The sequence below is a fragment of the Haemaphysalis longicornis genome, unplaced genomic scaffold, assembly GCF_048455015.1.
Source record: "Haemaphysalis longicornis isolate Haplotype H1 unplaced genomic scaffold, Haemaphysalis longicornis Haplotype H1 scaffold_13, whole genome shotgun sequence".
In the NCBI taxonomy this organism is placed as follows: Eukaryota; Metazoa; Arthropoda; class Arachnida; order Ixodida; family Ixodidae; genus Haemaphysalis; species Haemaphysalis longicornis.
The window spans coordinates 74034140-74051036 of NW_027526233.1; the positions used below are offsets into that span (position 1 = coordinate 74034140).

General features: G+C 47.3%; 1 protein-coding gene across 1 annotated transcript in view; it reads left to right on the forward strand.

The window, feature by feature from the left end:
- Positions 1-16897, forward strand: part of LOC144164348 (Kv channel-interacting protein 4-like) — a 560797-nt gene that overhangs the window by 266772 nt on the left and 277128 nt on the right. The gene's annotated exons all lie outside the window — the stretch shown is intronic.

The following is a 16897-nucleotide window of genomic DNA, read 5'->3' on the forward strand; positions in this document are numbered from 1 at the left end:
ATTAGACGAGACGGCCACGAGCAATAATGTTTTAGTTCGCTGATATACAAAAGAAAAATAAATGGAGGCAGTGAACCCACTGGCGGGCAACAGCGAAAACCGGCCAAAAACACGAAAAGGGGAGAGACACAAACAAGCGCTTGTTTCCGTCTTTCCCCTTTTTGTGTTTTTGTCCAGTTTGCGCTGTTACCCGTGATGGAACATTACCAACTAGCCCACCTTACAACACTCCTACAGTGAACCCACTGCTTAAGTATGATTTTCAGTCACTCTCACTACCAGAAGAGCGTGTCCCAGCGCTTGAGCCGCCGTTCCCAGTATCCCATATCAGATCGTCTTCGGTTGCCTCGGAGTGGCTTTGTAGCGTGCGTCACACTGGCCGAGTTTGAGCAGTTTCGCGTGACTCCTGGAGAGCCGTTCTGCGCATGCGGGAGGAGCAGTGACGTTACATGGCGTACAGAACGTTGCTCGAAGCCGGGCGTCTCTGAGACACCGCACACGCCCAGCGTCTTCGCCGTACTCCGTTCCGCGCTTGGCGGCCCGGTCCACTTGATGATCAACCGAGGGGTGGCCGGGTTGTGGAACCGATGGCTCGTGCGTCGCAGCAACACCGGCGTGCGCCTGTGGAACCAGCTTAGCTCTGGGGCGATTGGTGACGCTGCGCCGGAGCCGCTTGATAAATATACACAGTCACATACTGCGTATATTGTGTGTGTGTCATTGAAGTAGCAGTAAGCATGATAATCAAGCTAATCATAGAAAACCAGGAAAGCTAACAATAACCAGCGGAACCTTAGCTCACGCTACGTATATCCTGGCATAGCCGAGCTAAGCCACTTCTAATTATTTTAATTGAACACTTCATAAAGGATTTCTACACCGCGTGAGTTTAGGCCCCTTTCTAACCGCATTACCTTGCGGTGGGTGCGTGGAAAAGGATTGCATAGATTCGCATGCAAACTTTTTTGTCCAAATGTCTTTCCCAAAAGTATGGGGGATGCTTATAATCGTGCGCTGCTTAGAATCGCAAAAAATACGGTATTCACTCACCTGATGAGCGTAAAAGGGAGTTCTTTTGTTACTTCCCCTCGCAAAGGAACGAATTCCTTCCTCAGCCGGGCACAAGGGAGCAACAATGGGAGCAGCGGCCATTTCCCTCGCCGTCTGCGCCTTTGTGTGCGCACATTTTCGGAAAGCGGAACGGGCCAGCGCCATCCAGCAGCGACATCGACAGTGGAGTCTCGAGCGTGCAGATGGTACCTAACCGCTCATTACCGGAGGGAGGAAAGCGGGCCTTGATACCGGGAACGGTCCATTACGGCCGCGCAGAGAAAAGCGACCATGATCGAACGCTGTCGACCCGCCGTTTGTAGTCTCCGAACCCAAGTGCGGTTGCGAGGCCGTGACGCTAAGTGCTCATTACGGAGCGGCGCGCGAGCTGACGACGGAAAGAAAATAAATAACAGCGGAGGCGCAGACAAAACTGGAAGAAGTGAAACGAAGAAACTGAAAAGAAGAGAGCAGAGACAAAGGACGGGTGTGTTTCAGTTCACGCCTGTTAACCGACTATAGAGAGCGTTGACCACGTTGCGCTCTCTGCGGCACTGTACTCGTACCTCAGATGTGCCTTGCACTACAAGGCAGATATAGCTTCAATCGCTCTATGGTATATGCTGTACCGGAACCTCCAGCTGGGCAGACGACTGGCACCACGTACGTCGTCATCTTCTTGTGCCCGAGGTATTGCAAATAACACTTATTTATACGGGACATTCACGTGGCAGGCTGGCCTAGTCATTTTAAGAGCGTTTAAACTATGAAATAGGAGTTTTCAAATATTACAGAATGTCCGATGTGTAATGGTTCCACAGTCTCAGCTGTGTCCCTCCCGCTACTTCAAATATGTTCCCGCTACTTCAAATATCTCTGACAAGCGAGTCACTTGTATGTAGGTTTCTCAAGCGAGCGGATACCCAGTCGAAAAACACAACAGGAATTTCTGTCGCACGACAGGGATTTCTGTCGCACGACAGGGATTTCAGTTGGGACTACAGGATGGTCTGTCGTGCGACAGAAATTTCTGTAGTACAACTACAGAAAATCTGTCGTACGACAGGCATTTCTGTCGCGCGACAGGGATTTCTGTTGGGACTACAGGATGGTCAGTCGTGCGACAGGAATTTCTGTAGTACAACTACAGAAAATCTGTCGTACGACAAGCATTTCTGTCGCACAACTGGAATTTTTGTTGGGAATGCAGGATGGTCTGTTGTGAGACAGGAATCTCTGTAGTAGGACGACAGAATGTCTGTCGTACGACAGAAATTTATGCAGTACAACACACATATCTATCATGCGACAGACATTGTGTAGCCCCACTACAAAAACCTTTGTAGAAGAACTACAAAATATCTGTCGCATGAGACATTTCTGTTGTACTACAGAAACCTCTGTTGTGCAACACCCTGTAGGCACTACACAAATTTCTGTTGCACCACCGACAGTCCTTCAGCCACTACGACTGGATTCCGTCTGCCATGCGACCGAACATTTTGTAGTCCCTGCAGATTTTTACAGTCTGAAAGGGAATTTTAGATTCATTAAAAGTGTCACACGACAGACCGTTCAGTATTGCTACAAAATCTCTTGCTTACCCTGTCGGCAAACCCCGCATTTTCCAGCATTAGTAGAGCGATGGAATACGCCGGAAAGAACGGAATACTCTGGAAAACGCAGAGCTGGACAACATCAACGCGGGGACCGCATTTTCCATCGAGAGAGCGATGTAATACGCTGGAGACAACAGAAAACATTGGAAAACGCCGCGCTGAACGACAGCAACGCGGGGTGGTTGCTGTGGAGAGCATCGAACAACACGGGGCCATTGCCTTTGAGGACAGAGCTTCAGGCAGGGCAAACGGGATAGCACGAACAGGATAGTGAGTGTGGTACCGCTGCTTGGCTGGACACGGGAATGCCGCGCGCCGCTTAAGGGGTGGACTGGTTGTATTCCAGCGCCGCGATCGACGCAGATGCTCCGAAACTTGGTGTTTTCGGCCTGTGCGGTGCCGCGAATTCCCACTTTTTTTAGCATGCGCTGCACGAAAACAATGGTGCGTGCGAGTGACGGTCATCTCGTTGAATTGCAGCGCAAGTGTCTGTTGTATGAACGTTTGTTGCATTACTGCCATTAGAATTCCGGCCGTGTTTGAAAAAACCTTCGCTACAAATTTGCAATTAACAACGCAACTTAGCACAAATCACTGTAATGTTGCAACATCTAAGCGTAGCCCCATAACCAAAGAAATGGATACATAAAGAACTTCGCAAATTCCTTTAATTCTTTGAGGGAATCGCAATTGCATATATTGTACTGTGGACAATCTTTGATAAAAGAATGAGGCAATAAGGGTAGCCCGTCGGCAAAGCGGATGCATTAAGGACAAGCAAGACATGCTTTTTGAAGACGTGGTGTAATAATTGCAGTGCACATTCTGACACGTATTTCTGGGTGTCTTTGAGAGCCTCATTGTTTCAATCTGCGTGCTGTTGTTTTATTTTTTGTTAGCACGCAATTTGTTTATTTTAACGCGAAACATGTGTCCAATCCAGCCTAAATAGTTAAAATAAGATTTTAAAAACAGCGAACCAGTTGCCTCTACCTGTGTGAAAAAAAAGAAACGGCGCCAGTGAACTGGTTGCATTACCGAGATGTGTTAAAAAAATAAATGTAGAAAGAAAGAAAACGCGCGCCTTCCCTCTAGCCCGGCCCTTCGGAAGAAGTTCGGGGAAGCATCGTCAGCACTGAAGGCATGTCGCGGCGCGACAGCACTCGCGAGACGGGGAGACCACAATACGAAGAATCGAGAGGGGTGAGGAGGAGTCGCGAAACAACTTCTCGTGATCGGCCGGTTCCCTCCTTACCCTTTCTTTGTTCCCTCCTGCTTTGTTCCCTCCTACTTGTCGTCTTTCGGTCAAAATTTGGTGGTGGCAGCGTGGCCGAGTGGCTCGTTCACATTTAACATCGGCGCTTTGCCTAGCTGAAGTAACGCGTAACTTATTGTAAAAACGTGCATCTTTTGTCTCTGCGAAGTATCAGCAGCAACATTTGAAGCTTCGGAAGCTGTGGTAAAAGCAAGATCAGTGGTCTGGATTTCAAGCATCTCGAATTGAGGACTCCTCTAGCCACGACTAACCGTGGTGCTTGGGATTATTGGCACACTGATGCGAGTGAATACGACGAATTTCGGAGGCAGTGTGATCTCGAATACGTGCGATGTGCTTCGACAATCGACTGAACTTGCAATGACCCCTGCGTGACTTCGGCAGGTATCGGGCGTGCATACTCTTCGAGATAGTGCAGCACCACAGAGACGTGCGCTTTTCGCCACAGGATACCCCTCCACGTTTTGCTGTGCGAATGCATTGTCAACGGATCAAGGTTCACCAAGGCAAGCATTCCAGCTAAATATTGACTTTCCGTTTTAATTCTCTCACGTTCTCTCGCGTTTTGTTGTTTAAATAAATCAGGTTCAAGAAATATTTGTTTGCTTGTGTTTTAATGCTCCTAACTTGTATAAGGAACGAATTTTCGAACGGTTGTTGTCCATGCTCATTTAATAATTTTTTTTTCTATCCGGGAGAATGAATTTGCTTTCATGAACAGATTGAGCGTCATTGACGGAACGCGATGATGGGACGCGATTTGGCCCTGCTTCAGAAGCACGGCCAAATCAGCTGAAAAGTGCCCAAATGAGTCTAGCTAAATTTTGTAGCGCTACTTAGGTGTCCCTGAAGGAAAGACTTCTGTATTTCTTCTTAACAGCTACGCGGGTTTGTAATTACACGGCTATTAAAGAAAAAAGGCATAGCGCGAGCATCGGCTACGCTATTCGCTGGAGACCGCGCTGTCTCCGGCGTGTTCCAGCGTTACGTTCTGCGGCTGCCGGATCCACGAGTTTCCGCGTGTGCAGTGTGCGTGTGCACGAGTTTCCGCGACTGCACATGCATCAGGCATGTGCAGTCTGCGTAACATCAAACTTTTGTATTGCATGCATGAATGTACCACTTACTGCATTGCTTACATTGCCTTTTGGTACAGCTTTATGAAATCAGTTATTCACTGAAAACAATTTTAAGCTTGTTCCAGAAAGGCAAGAATTCCCCCAAATTCTTATGTTGGTTGGTCATATTTTTATTTAAATTGTTATGCATATCCTGCACACTTGAGGTACTTAATAGAAAAAACATCACGGGAAGTAAATTTCTTATGCAAAACAAGTTGAAATTCCAGACATGACAGAATTTACTACGAAAACAGACATGACAGGATTTACTACAGACTAAAGAACAGGATTTACTACAGACGACATGACAGGATTTACGACAAACTACAGGACAGGATTTACTACAGACTACAGGACAGGATTTACTACAGACTACAGGACAGGGTTTACTACAGACTACAGGACCGGATTTACTACAGACTACAGAATGTCCCAATCCCTCACAGGATCATTCTGTCGTATTTTTCTGTTGTGTTTTTAGACTGGGGTAGGTGGTCTGTTTTCCTGAAACTTTAACCAGTTTATGGATGAGTTGGGAACAGTTGAAGGGTTGATTAAATGTAATCAACAACTTTTTATACGCAGATAACAAAAAGAGCCGCCCGTGAGCCCAAGGAAAAAAACTGCAACCTCGAAAGAGGTACGGCCTGAACAAGATATAAAAAACTTCAAGAAATCTTCATATATCCAATCGTGCCAAGTGCTACGACCTGTTTGAATTCGCGTTAACAAGTTCACACTTTATAGCTGCGAACAGCCATTTTTCAAAGGTTCGATCCCGGGTTACGAGCCGCCCGCTCGAACCTGAACTCGGGTTTCACCTGTATTCAGTTCCTTGATGCTTTTTTAACTAAATGCCGCGCTTCAGTTCCTCCAAAATATTTAACCAATCTGTGGCTAAGGCGTTGTGCTGCTGTGCAAAATGACGCCGGTTCGATTCCTGGCCGCGGCGCGCATTTTTCTGATGGAGGCGAAAAGCAAAAACGCCCCTTCGCTGGAGATTTCGTCGCAAGTTAAAGATCCTCAGGTGGTCAAAATTAATCCGGAGCCCTCCACTACGGCGCGCCTCATCGCCTGCGTTGCGTCGGCAAGTTAAACACTAGAATAAATCAATCAAGTGTTTTACCAACCCGACCATATGATACGTTTCATCGAACGTGAACCTCAAGCATGATCATTCGAGATCGCGTTGACTGTACACCAAATCAGTCCTGGAGTTGGGGAATGCAGCTCCGCCGTTTTCGCTCTCTGGTGGCTGGTCATTTTACATAAAAAGAACCACAGGCACTGCTGCACCTTCCGGGCCTACATTGAAGACCGGCTGCTATTGTAGCCAACTCTCACCTCGCACCCCTCCACCCAAAGGCGTTGGTAAATTATTTCTTCTCATTTTGCCACGCCGCAGCTTTCCTGAGTGCGAAGCCCAAGCATATGAGACAATAACAATGAGCTCGTTTGTAGGCAGACTTATTGGCAGCTGCTGAGCCTTTACCAAGACTGCTTCGTTTTATTTTCTGTGCGGATCGGTTGAAACTATCCGGTACATTATTCTACAAACTACAATCGAGTGTTTTTGATCGTGTCAATAACGCCGTACGATAGACCGTAATCTCAAATCGGGAATGACAAAACTACAGCGTCGAATTTTGAGGTGCGTAGGCCCCTACTGAATGCTCGCTAAGCAGCAGGAGTCAGTAAAATCGTCACAAACATTGCAAAACTTTACTAATTGAAGGCGGTGTGATTAACTTTCGCATTTAAGGTTCGTCTGCCACTGCAACGGTTGGGGTGAATTCTGTTCTTTTTAATCCCTGCTGACTTGCTGTACGACGTTGCGGTAAATGTTACTAGTAAATCTTAGCTACAATCTGTGGCATCAAATCCACCTCCTCAAGCAAATCCAGGGTAATTTTGTGAGACGACAGCCAGTGTGGCCACAGCTGGCTCTCCGCAAATTTAATCGTCTCAGACACGTGTGCTATTAACGCAATGAGCGAAGCACTTTGAAAGATTGCCCGGACTAGACGCGGGAGCTGTGAAGGAGGCTGGTTAGGCTTCCGCGCATTCAGATTGTCTTCTCCGGCCTGGACAAGGAGGGAACCTCCCTGAGCATCAGTTAGAGCTATGTAACAATGTGGGTGCCCAGTAGGCTAAACAAAAGCGGACTTATCATGTGCGTGTACTTCGCCACATAAGAAGCCCCCGAAGAACCAGAAGGTTGGGGGTATAGCATCTTTCATTGTGTGCTTGCACACGGGCCAGCCAAACGGGAGGAGTTAAATTCAAGGCTATAACGAAAACGAAATTCGCTAAAAAGCCGTATCTCATCTCTCTATTCGCTGCTTGAGCAAAAGCCCGTAATGGTATTAACCAACACAATATCCCTTCGCTATTGGATGAGATATCGTGTTTGTTAGTCCCATTCGCAATTTCATGTCCGGTGGAATTCGAACTTGCATGCTACAAATGTATCGATGAAAGCAAATGATTTATGTACTTTAGGTGATATATGGAATCATCAAGGGCGTGTAAGTTACCCGAGCAATGATTTTTCTGGTATCCCGTTAGCAGCAAGAAACGCCGCTCACAAAAAATCTCACACAAAAAAAACAGACAGTCTCAAAACATGAATTCGCAGATTTTGTTTCAGAGATCCTGTGCCTTTGCGGATATGAAGAGAAATGATAAAACTTTTAAAACAACTTCCCCGCAATACTGTGACTAAAACGGGATAAGGGAAGTTTTGCGCTACACACTTCATTTATTTTTATTCCTTATTTTACGCTGAGCATTATGAGGCCCGTGCTGCAGTAAGCGTCAAAATTGAAAATACAAACAGTGAATTGAAGTAAATCTCGTGAAAAGAGTGGCAGAATTCGGCAATACAGAGAGAAAAGGGAGAAAGCTTTGATGAACAGAGAGGTAATTGGCGCCACGATAAGCTTAACTGGGGGGGAACTATTTAAATATTTCATGTTATTTATTTTAACATATTTAGTCCCTTCCGAGGATATAGCAGGAGTATGGTACATGACACAAAATAAAATGAAGATATGCAAGTGGCAGCCAGTGCGTATTTCAATTCAAGTACAGACACGCAAGAAAACTCGAAAAAAGAAAATAAAACAAAAGAAGCGATGTGGCTCATTTACATTGTTCCGACACTTAAGTTTTAGTAAAACATATTAGTCAACGAACTTACGTGGTCAGGTGACGAACGGCCCAAATAAACTATTGAAATGGGTCCGTGCGGGAATGACCAGACGAAAGGTCAAGAAGGCAGAGAGAGAGAGATAAAAAATTTTATTTCTCCAGCAGAGGCTGATGGGTGGGCGTCGCCCCGTGGAAGGCGTCCCTAGTCCGGGATGCCTTGACTTCGGCTGGCCGTCCGTGCTCGGGTCACCAACTTAAGCTGGATATCCGGGTCCGGGCTGGCCAGGGAAGCCCTCCACTGCTCGAAGGTTGTGTTGGAAAGGGGGGGCAAGTCTGGAGTTCGTTGGAACTCCCATATGATGTGGTAGAGGGTGCCAGGCTGGGGACAGTAAGCGCAGAGGGAAGGTTGTTGGGTGAGGAAGATGAGGTGGAGGCGGGTGGGATGTGGATAGGTATTCGTTTGGAGCCGCCGCCAAGTTGTAGCGTCCTCTCTGGAGAGGCGCCAGTGTAGTGGTGGGAGACGACGGCGAGTTTGCCGGTAATGAGCGAGAATCTCCGTGTAGCCACTGACTGGGTGGAGTTGACCGTGAGGGGGTAAACATTGGGCAACGTCGGCAATGGCTCGGTGTATTATATCGCGAGCCGCGGCGTGAGCCGCTTCATTGCCGGGGATGGCGGCGTGTCCAGGAGCCCAGACGATGAGGATGTCAGGGGTCGTTGTGCAGTTTTTGAGGATGTGAAGTGCTGATGAAGAAATTCGGCCAATTTGGTAATTTCGGCAGGCTGTCTGCGAATCGGTGAGGATGGTTACTTGGTCAGGGCGGGAAATGGCGGCCAGGGCAATGGCTATTTCTTCGGCGACATCGATTGAGCTTGTGGTAGTAGTGGCGGCAGTGACGCATTGGCCGGTATGAGTAACTACGCAGGCTACGTGGCAGGCGCGGCCAGGGTAGGGGGTAGCATCTGTATATAGGGCGCTGGGGTCTTCGCCGTATTGCGCAGTCAGGGCTCGAGCACGGGCAGCCCGGCCGCCAAGGTGGTAGTTGGCGTGCATATTGCGAGGAATTGGGGCCACCCGGATGCCATCTCGCAGGGCTAGAGGAATGCGTTGTTTTTGTTCCCTCGGGGGTATCGGACGGAGTCCTAATGCTGTAAGGACCTGTCGACCAGTGGGAGTCAATTGCAGGCGCCGTAGTTGAGCTGAATGATGGGCTTCTTGCAGCTCTTCCCACGTGTTGTGAACTCCCAAGGCGAGTAGTTTGTGGGTCGCAGTAGCAGTGGGTAGGCCAAGCGCAGTTTTGTACGCTTGGCGAATCATTGTGTTGAGCCGAGCCTTTTCTGTTGTTTTCAGAGCGAGGTACGGGGTCCCGTAGATAATGCGGCTAATAAGCAAAGCTTGCACTATCTGTAGGGTATCGTGCTCTTTAAGGCCTCGACGGCGATGGGAGATGCGTTGCAGAAGGAGCATCAGTTGCGACAGGGTTTTATGCAGAGGGGAAATTGTGTGCAGTCCAGAGCCGTTTTTGGGTATTCTGAGACCCAACACCCGCAGTTGCGGGACGTTGGGGACTGGCTGCCCTGCAATGGCCAGTTGAGGTTCAGGTATACCTCGAGCAGATTTGTGAGAAGGCTGGGAGTGGAGCGTTAGCAAAGCCGATTTTTCGGGTGCGCACTGGAGGCCTCGTGTCTGGAGGTAGTGAAAGGTAGCAGTAATCGCTTGCTGCAAGGCGTCTTGCTGCTCTCCAATGGAGCCAGTAGGCGTCCAGACGGTAAGGTCATCCGCATATAATGCGTGTTTAATGTGGGGAATTGACTGCAATTTCGGTGGGAGGTCCTTCATGGCGATGTTAAATAACAGTGGCGAGATGACTGACCCTTGCGGAGTACCTTTCGCTTGAATCGTGAAAGCGGACGATCGAAGATATCCAATACCAATCGTCGCAGTACGGTCCGTTAAGAAGGCCTTAACATAGTCATACATGCGCTGTCCACATCCGAGGGATGCGAGTCCTGCAAGTATTGCCGAGTGTGAAACGTTGTCGAATGCACCCTTGATGTCCAGAGTGAGTATGCAGCGCTTGTGGGATGATGTGAGGCGATCAATAATGTCCGACTTAAGTTGGATTAAAATATCTTGCGTGGGGTTGTCGTATGTAACCTAATAGTTGGAGGACATACGATCTCAACACTGAATATTACGGTGTAAAAAGTTTTTGGTATTCTATTAGGAGACGGGCAATTTCGGTGGTTAGATTTAAAGATGCTAGCGCTGCGGAAGGTGAAACCGTTCGGTGAAAGCCGTGATATAGTAATGCTTTAAAAAGGAAAATGAAAAAAAGGCGGTAGGGACAATGAATAATGGGAGGATGAAATTAATAAACAAAGGATGGGCGAAGAAGATTGCAAAAATGTACAATACAAAAGCAAGGATACCTGTGGATTTCAAGGTCATTTAATCTCGGCAAACCTGAAGCAGTTCGAAAAAAAATACCATCATCTCCCCGGACGAAACTATGTGGTGATGCAAAGCATGGGAGTTCACTGTAGGTTCCACACCGGAGCAGAACCGGCGTAGGCGGTGTCTCGGAGCAGACTGAACGCCGCGCAGCGCACGCACCTGCTTTTATACAGCTGGAGGAGAGGTGAACGGAGGGGAGATGCGCATGCGCAGTGGGGGTGTGTACGGCGCACCAACAAGGGAGGGACATAGCCCCGACCATGAGATGGTTCCTGGAGCGACAGTGTCGCTGGTATCTTCCTGGCCCGGCACGAGACGAGCCGAGCAGCGAGGAAGAAAGCGGCGTTATAACAACTGGTTAGGGCTCCTGGAGCGACAGTGTTGCCGGTGTCTTCCTGAGCCGGCGCGAGACGAGCGGAGCCGCGAGGAGGAGCAGCCAGGAGGAGAGCGGCGTTATCACAGCTAGTTAGGGCTCCTGGCCGGGAAATGAATCCGCGTCCTCCTGCTCAGCAGTACGCCTTAAACACTGAGCCACCGTGGCTGGTTACGTCATGGTCCAAGAAACGGGCACAGGTCTAAGACGTTTCCTCGTCTCAGTAGCACAAGTAGTATTTTTGTTGCTGCTCACCGTGAGCTATACTCCGGACAGTAGCACAAGCGATGCTTTACGACCTCTCCGTAGAGCACACCAAGAACAATGGTGGATCCACAGGCGCAAATATAAACTGAGAGCTACAAGTGAATGCGACATTTAGGAGTAATGGGTGCAGGAAACCCTCTATTCATTCTGGTAGGCCTCGCTGAGACCGAAAATATCAATGTGGGTCAATCTCACGAAGGGCCAAGAGAATTGCGGTTACTGTTCACAGGGTCCTGTCGTGCTCACAGCCGCGAGTTTCATCCCAGGTCGGAGACAGCCGTGCTGCCATATTGCTCCGAACAGGAAATTCCAGCTTACAACTCGGCAGTTTTACAGGTCAACAAGAAAAATGGGGCAATAAACACGTAGCGCAGGGTATCATACAAAGCATCATGAAGAACTTCTTCAGGCCTTGCGTGCGCTTTTTATATTTCCTTATTAAACAAGCAGCACATTCCGCGTGTATGTATGGTCCTGGGCGAAAAGGTTTCGGGCGTTCTCAATAGTAATATGGCAGCCCGTTCCACGTTGTTAACCTCACGCTGCATCGTATACAACATTTTGACAGCACGGAGATATATGGCCAGTATCTGCCTGCTTCACTACAAGCGCTATCGAAAGACGATGGTATTCCGCCTGTTCTGACGTAAAAGTACTCTACTTCTTTTCCCATCTTTCCCTCTCACGAGCTTCCCGTGCGTCTCGCTCTCTCTATGATAAGTTCAGTAAAGGATTGCCCAATGCAATTCAATTTTCTCGCGTTTGCAATAGTCCCACGCCATTTGTTGGAACAGGGCGAGTTTGTTTAATTCAGTTCTTTCTTGCTTCAATGAGCTCAAGCCGAGTTCATTTGTCTGTTTGTTCGATTTTACCACTCTTCTCTTCGACACAAATATTAACTAAGCGCTGTTTTTTGTGATCATAAAAAGCGATCCAGTGTACATTATGAAAAAACATACACTGCTACTCTCCGTCGTGCACTTTTATACATCCTCCAATACCCGTGCCGCTTTCATATGCACTGCACAATGGGGATATGCAACAGCCATCAGAGAAACATATTTACAGTCAATCAAGCCGACGCGAAGCCGTTTTCTTTCTGGAAACATACAGGTAGAAAAACAGGCCAAAACTTTAACGTTTAGGTAGCCGAAGAAAGCCTGTAGTCGATACAATTAAATTTACGTAGAGGTCGACAGATAAATAATTACAGTATTTGCGTTATTTCTTGTTATTTCTTGCTGCCGTATGTGTCTTGTTTATCACTACTCGTGCAGCGCAAGCAGTTCTATCTCTCCCCTCCTCTCCCCCGCTCCCCCCCCCCCCCCCATTGCTCTTCCAAGCATAAATTTGGGCATTTTTATTTCTTCGCTTCCAATCATTAGTGTCCCATCCAGTCATCATGATGATGTGAATGAGCGCTGCTACTTTCTCCTATTCGCTAGGTCCGCCTTCAGCGCTGTCTACCTATTAGGCGTAATCAGCCCTCCCGGTCATCTAATTTACTGCGCACAAAGAGACCAATCATCGTGTGCCCAAAAGGGACTTGATCTAACATTTTATTTGCACGATTGTCCTCACTCCACACGGTCTACCTTGTTTTATACACATGAGCATTTCACTCAGGGACCACTAAAAATTTCGCTTGGTCGATTTGCATGATGGTGTAAAAAAGCAAATGTCTCAAGGTGAATTAAGCCTCAAAGTTTTCGTGAACAAAACGTGTAAAATAAACGGCTCTTCATATCTGAGCACAAGGAATAGCACTTATTTGGTTTGTGGTTGTGCGTGCGTGTGCGTGTGCGTGTGCGTGTGCGTGTGCGTGTGCGTGCGCGCGCGCAAATTTCTAGAAAGGAACTTTCTCATACACGTGCGGAATTCCACGACGATTCCGTTTGCTACCATTTCTTCTTCGAAGATGCAGTGCATCCTAAGTTGATGGCACGCAGCGTGCCCCAGAAGATTTCGTTGATTTTACGTAGCTTGTTTTTTTTTTATTTAGGCAATGAAATCTGAAATATTATGCTGCTGGCTATGACGATATAGTCCTGTGGTTACCCTACTGAAGCAAGAAAATCTCACTGACAAGATTTGGCGTCCTTGAATAGAATCCGCTCTCTAGATTAAACTGAACAACAGCACGTATGAAAAGAAACAAAAATGGTTTCAAATCAAACTTTTCAAAGTCAGACCCACAAGGGAGATGGCGCTCTGTACAGGAAAAAAGTTATTTCACACTTCTGATCTGAGAAATGATGTTTGCTGACTTCGTTTCTTTTTTTAGCAGTTAGCTTGAAAAATGTGCGCTTTCAATTGCACTCTAAGCAATTTGTATCCATGTAGCCCAAGATGCAGGGCAAGCCAGGTTGCTGCTTCCTGATCGAGGCAAGCACAACGCCGAGGAAAGCGATTTTGAGATCCCGGAAAATCTCCTGCCGTGTTATTCCCTGGAGCAGAAGGAGAACCCGCGGGGAGACATTTCCCGCGCACGGCGCAAGACGCCCGTCTAGCTTAGGATGGTCCACGGGAAGCAAAAAAACAACGAATGAAGCAACAAATGATAAAATGAATCACGCAGGACCCGCTGCAACATAAACAGTGTAACGGAGCACCCTGCGCCTGTGCCAGGTCAACAACGACTCAATAAAAAGGCCTCCGTGCGTAATGATAAGTTCACGCTGGTGCGAAGATTGCACGCTTTCATTGGTTGCCATCAGAGGAAGGAGCAGCGGCGAGTACAAGCGGCCAATGGGCAGCTTAGAAGCTGAAGAGAAGGGGGCACTTAGCCCTGTCTGGTTCAGAGGCGCTGTTCCTGAGATGCCCAGCGTGCAGAAACTTTATTGTCCAAAGTGACCGCCAACAGGAATAATTAATGCAGTAGCGTAAATTCCCCACCGAACGAAAAGGCCGAATTCGCTCCGGCCCTCTCGGGAACGGAGAAATAACGCCCAAATTCTCTGTGACTGCAAAACTGATATTTAGCCTAATAGCTCCGCGTCAAGTTGCAGGCGCCTCCGTTAAGCGCCACCTAGGCATGATCGGAGTCACGTGGAAACCCGGACGACTCTGTCCTCGCTGCACCGAGCTTCGCACTCTACTACTTCGGCTGCCCTCATCCACCGGCGCAATGGTCACTTGAAAGATGAGCCACTCTGAGCGGCGCTAAATCGGGGCGTTTTGTCTGATACCAGTTGTTTAGAAGTCACAACTCCAAATAACTGTTGTGGTAACATTGGAGTTTTCTGATTAATTATCATAGGCCCACGAGAATGCACGCGTATATAACACATGCTGCGGGAATGAAAGAAGTTGTCTTTTTGACCCCTAAACCCAGTTTCAAAAGGACATTATAGGTTACTTAATTTAGGAGCTGTAGATTTAGAAGTGAATCAAAAAATATACTTTGTGCAACAGCAAGCGTGATCCTCGGGCGCTCTCCTAGTCGGAGGTGCTTCGTGGTGCTTCCTTTGGGAGACGGGTTACCTCCAGCAGCATGGGCTGGACTGCTAGTTCTAGCTGGCCACCCACAGTTCTACGTTGTAAGGATATAGGGAGGGGGGAGTTAAGACGGTGTGTGTCGCATGCAGCTGTAATGTGAAAGAGTGTCCCTAATTGTGAGTACTTTTGACAGGTAGCAGTGCAGTGGGTGGCAAACATGGCTTTGAAAAGGGTGTTCTGAGGGTACGTGTTGGTATACAGTTTTAGGTGGGTGGTAGCCTCGTGCCCGGAGGTTTGTGTATGTGTTGGTTGGAATTTTTGGTGGTATAGTCGGGAGCGGGCTAGAATTTCTGCGCAAAATATAAAACCCAGTTCCAGGCGCACATGCTTGAGTACTCTATTTCGTGGCGGCGAATGTAGGAATTTCAAAAATAATACCATTTGATACATTAAACCGAGGGCTCTGTAAGTTCTGCATTATTTATAGGGGTGTCATTTCTACTCAGACACTTATTCCTTTAAATAACCGTAGCCGTAACATAGTTCAAAAGCTGTTTCAATGGGACCTCGTGCAATTTTTAACAGTATGTTTTCTCTGGTGCATGCGCTTTAACTCGTTTGCGGACCGAAAGTGTCCACATTTTAGACAAAGAGAGGGTGAAGGTGGGTAATAAAACAGTAGGCAAGGGGCAGCGGAAAAAAAGCGAAGGGCAGTGGTGGCCATCTTTTGATAAAAAGCTGCAACACATTTAAGGTTTTCTTCAGAAAACCCATTGAGAGAGCTGTGGGAGGGACTTTCCTTTTGGTTGTATTGCAGAACGTTCTTTATTGGAAAACACGAGTGGAGTTGCGCTGTCCACTGAAAAATTTGATATTTACCCCGTATCGCATACATCCGAGGGCTAGGACCTTGTGGAGGAGTACCTGAAAGCAGGACTGTACAGAGAGTCGCTAACTTTTCGATCACCTTATAGTAAGGACGTTTTTGGCGAACTCACCGTATGTGGTTTATCCGATTTGCTGAATAAAAGACACCTCAACTGGGCTTCTAAATGCTCCTGCGTGCATTTCTCCCTCTAACACTTCTCCTTCTTACACTATTGTGTATGAAGACGAAATACAACCTTACCTCATTCCGAATACCGGTGTTCTTAACTAACTACACTATATACGTGCCTCTAAAGAGTATTTTTATTCCAAAACGGGCATAGAATATTTATAAACTTCACAGTTCGCTCTAAGCAGCGTTAGCCGTGTCGGGACAAGAGAAATTTATTTGATTGATTGTATGGTTTAACGCGCCGACGCAACGCACGCGATGAGGCGCACCGTACACTCTAAAAAAAAAGAGAGTCCAAAGGGAGTCGTCGCTGCAATGACTCTCTTAGACTCTACTAAGACTCTCTTTTACGCTCCACGACCCTCTTTAAAACAGGGAGGGGTCACGGGACTCTTGCACTTTGCAATGGGAGTCACGGGTCAACAGCATTTTTAGCATATATTTATTGACTGATTGAATTTCCACAGTGATACTTAGGTTTGTTGCTACCGTATTGCAAGATTTAGTGGCGCAGATACAAAAACATGAAAAGTAAGGGCACACAGGTGTGTGTCCCGTGACTTTGTCTGCTTCTGCGCAAACGGTACAAAATTTGATTTTCTAGGACTGTAAAGGATAAAAAATCTAACGCTGTTTATGGAACACACAAGGTTGAAACGCCAAGCTTTCTACGATGCAAACGCAAAGTCCACAATGCAAAGTGCTGAGCTAAGCTAATGTGGCGATTATGATTTTTAGTGTGTAATTGGGTCATCTGAATATGCTGCTTCGGTTAGCTCAGTGTTGTCATTGATTTGGACTTTGGCGGATATGAGTGTGGACTTTTCATTTGTATCGGAGAAAGCTTCGCCTTTTTCATCCTGCTCCTCTTCGTCTTCTTATTATTCTTTTTCAATATGTGCCCTCCAAATTTGTAAAGTTGGCTTTCCTACTTCGCGTTTTATCAACGACACCACAATTTGCCCTCCCATTGTTTAAAGTTGGCTTTCCTGCGCTGAGTTTATCATCATCATCACCACCATAAGCCCTCCCATTTGATAAAGCTGGCTTTCCTGCAGTGCGTACAGGCGTAAAAGCGCCAT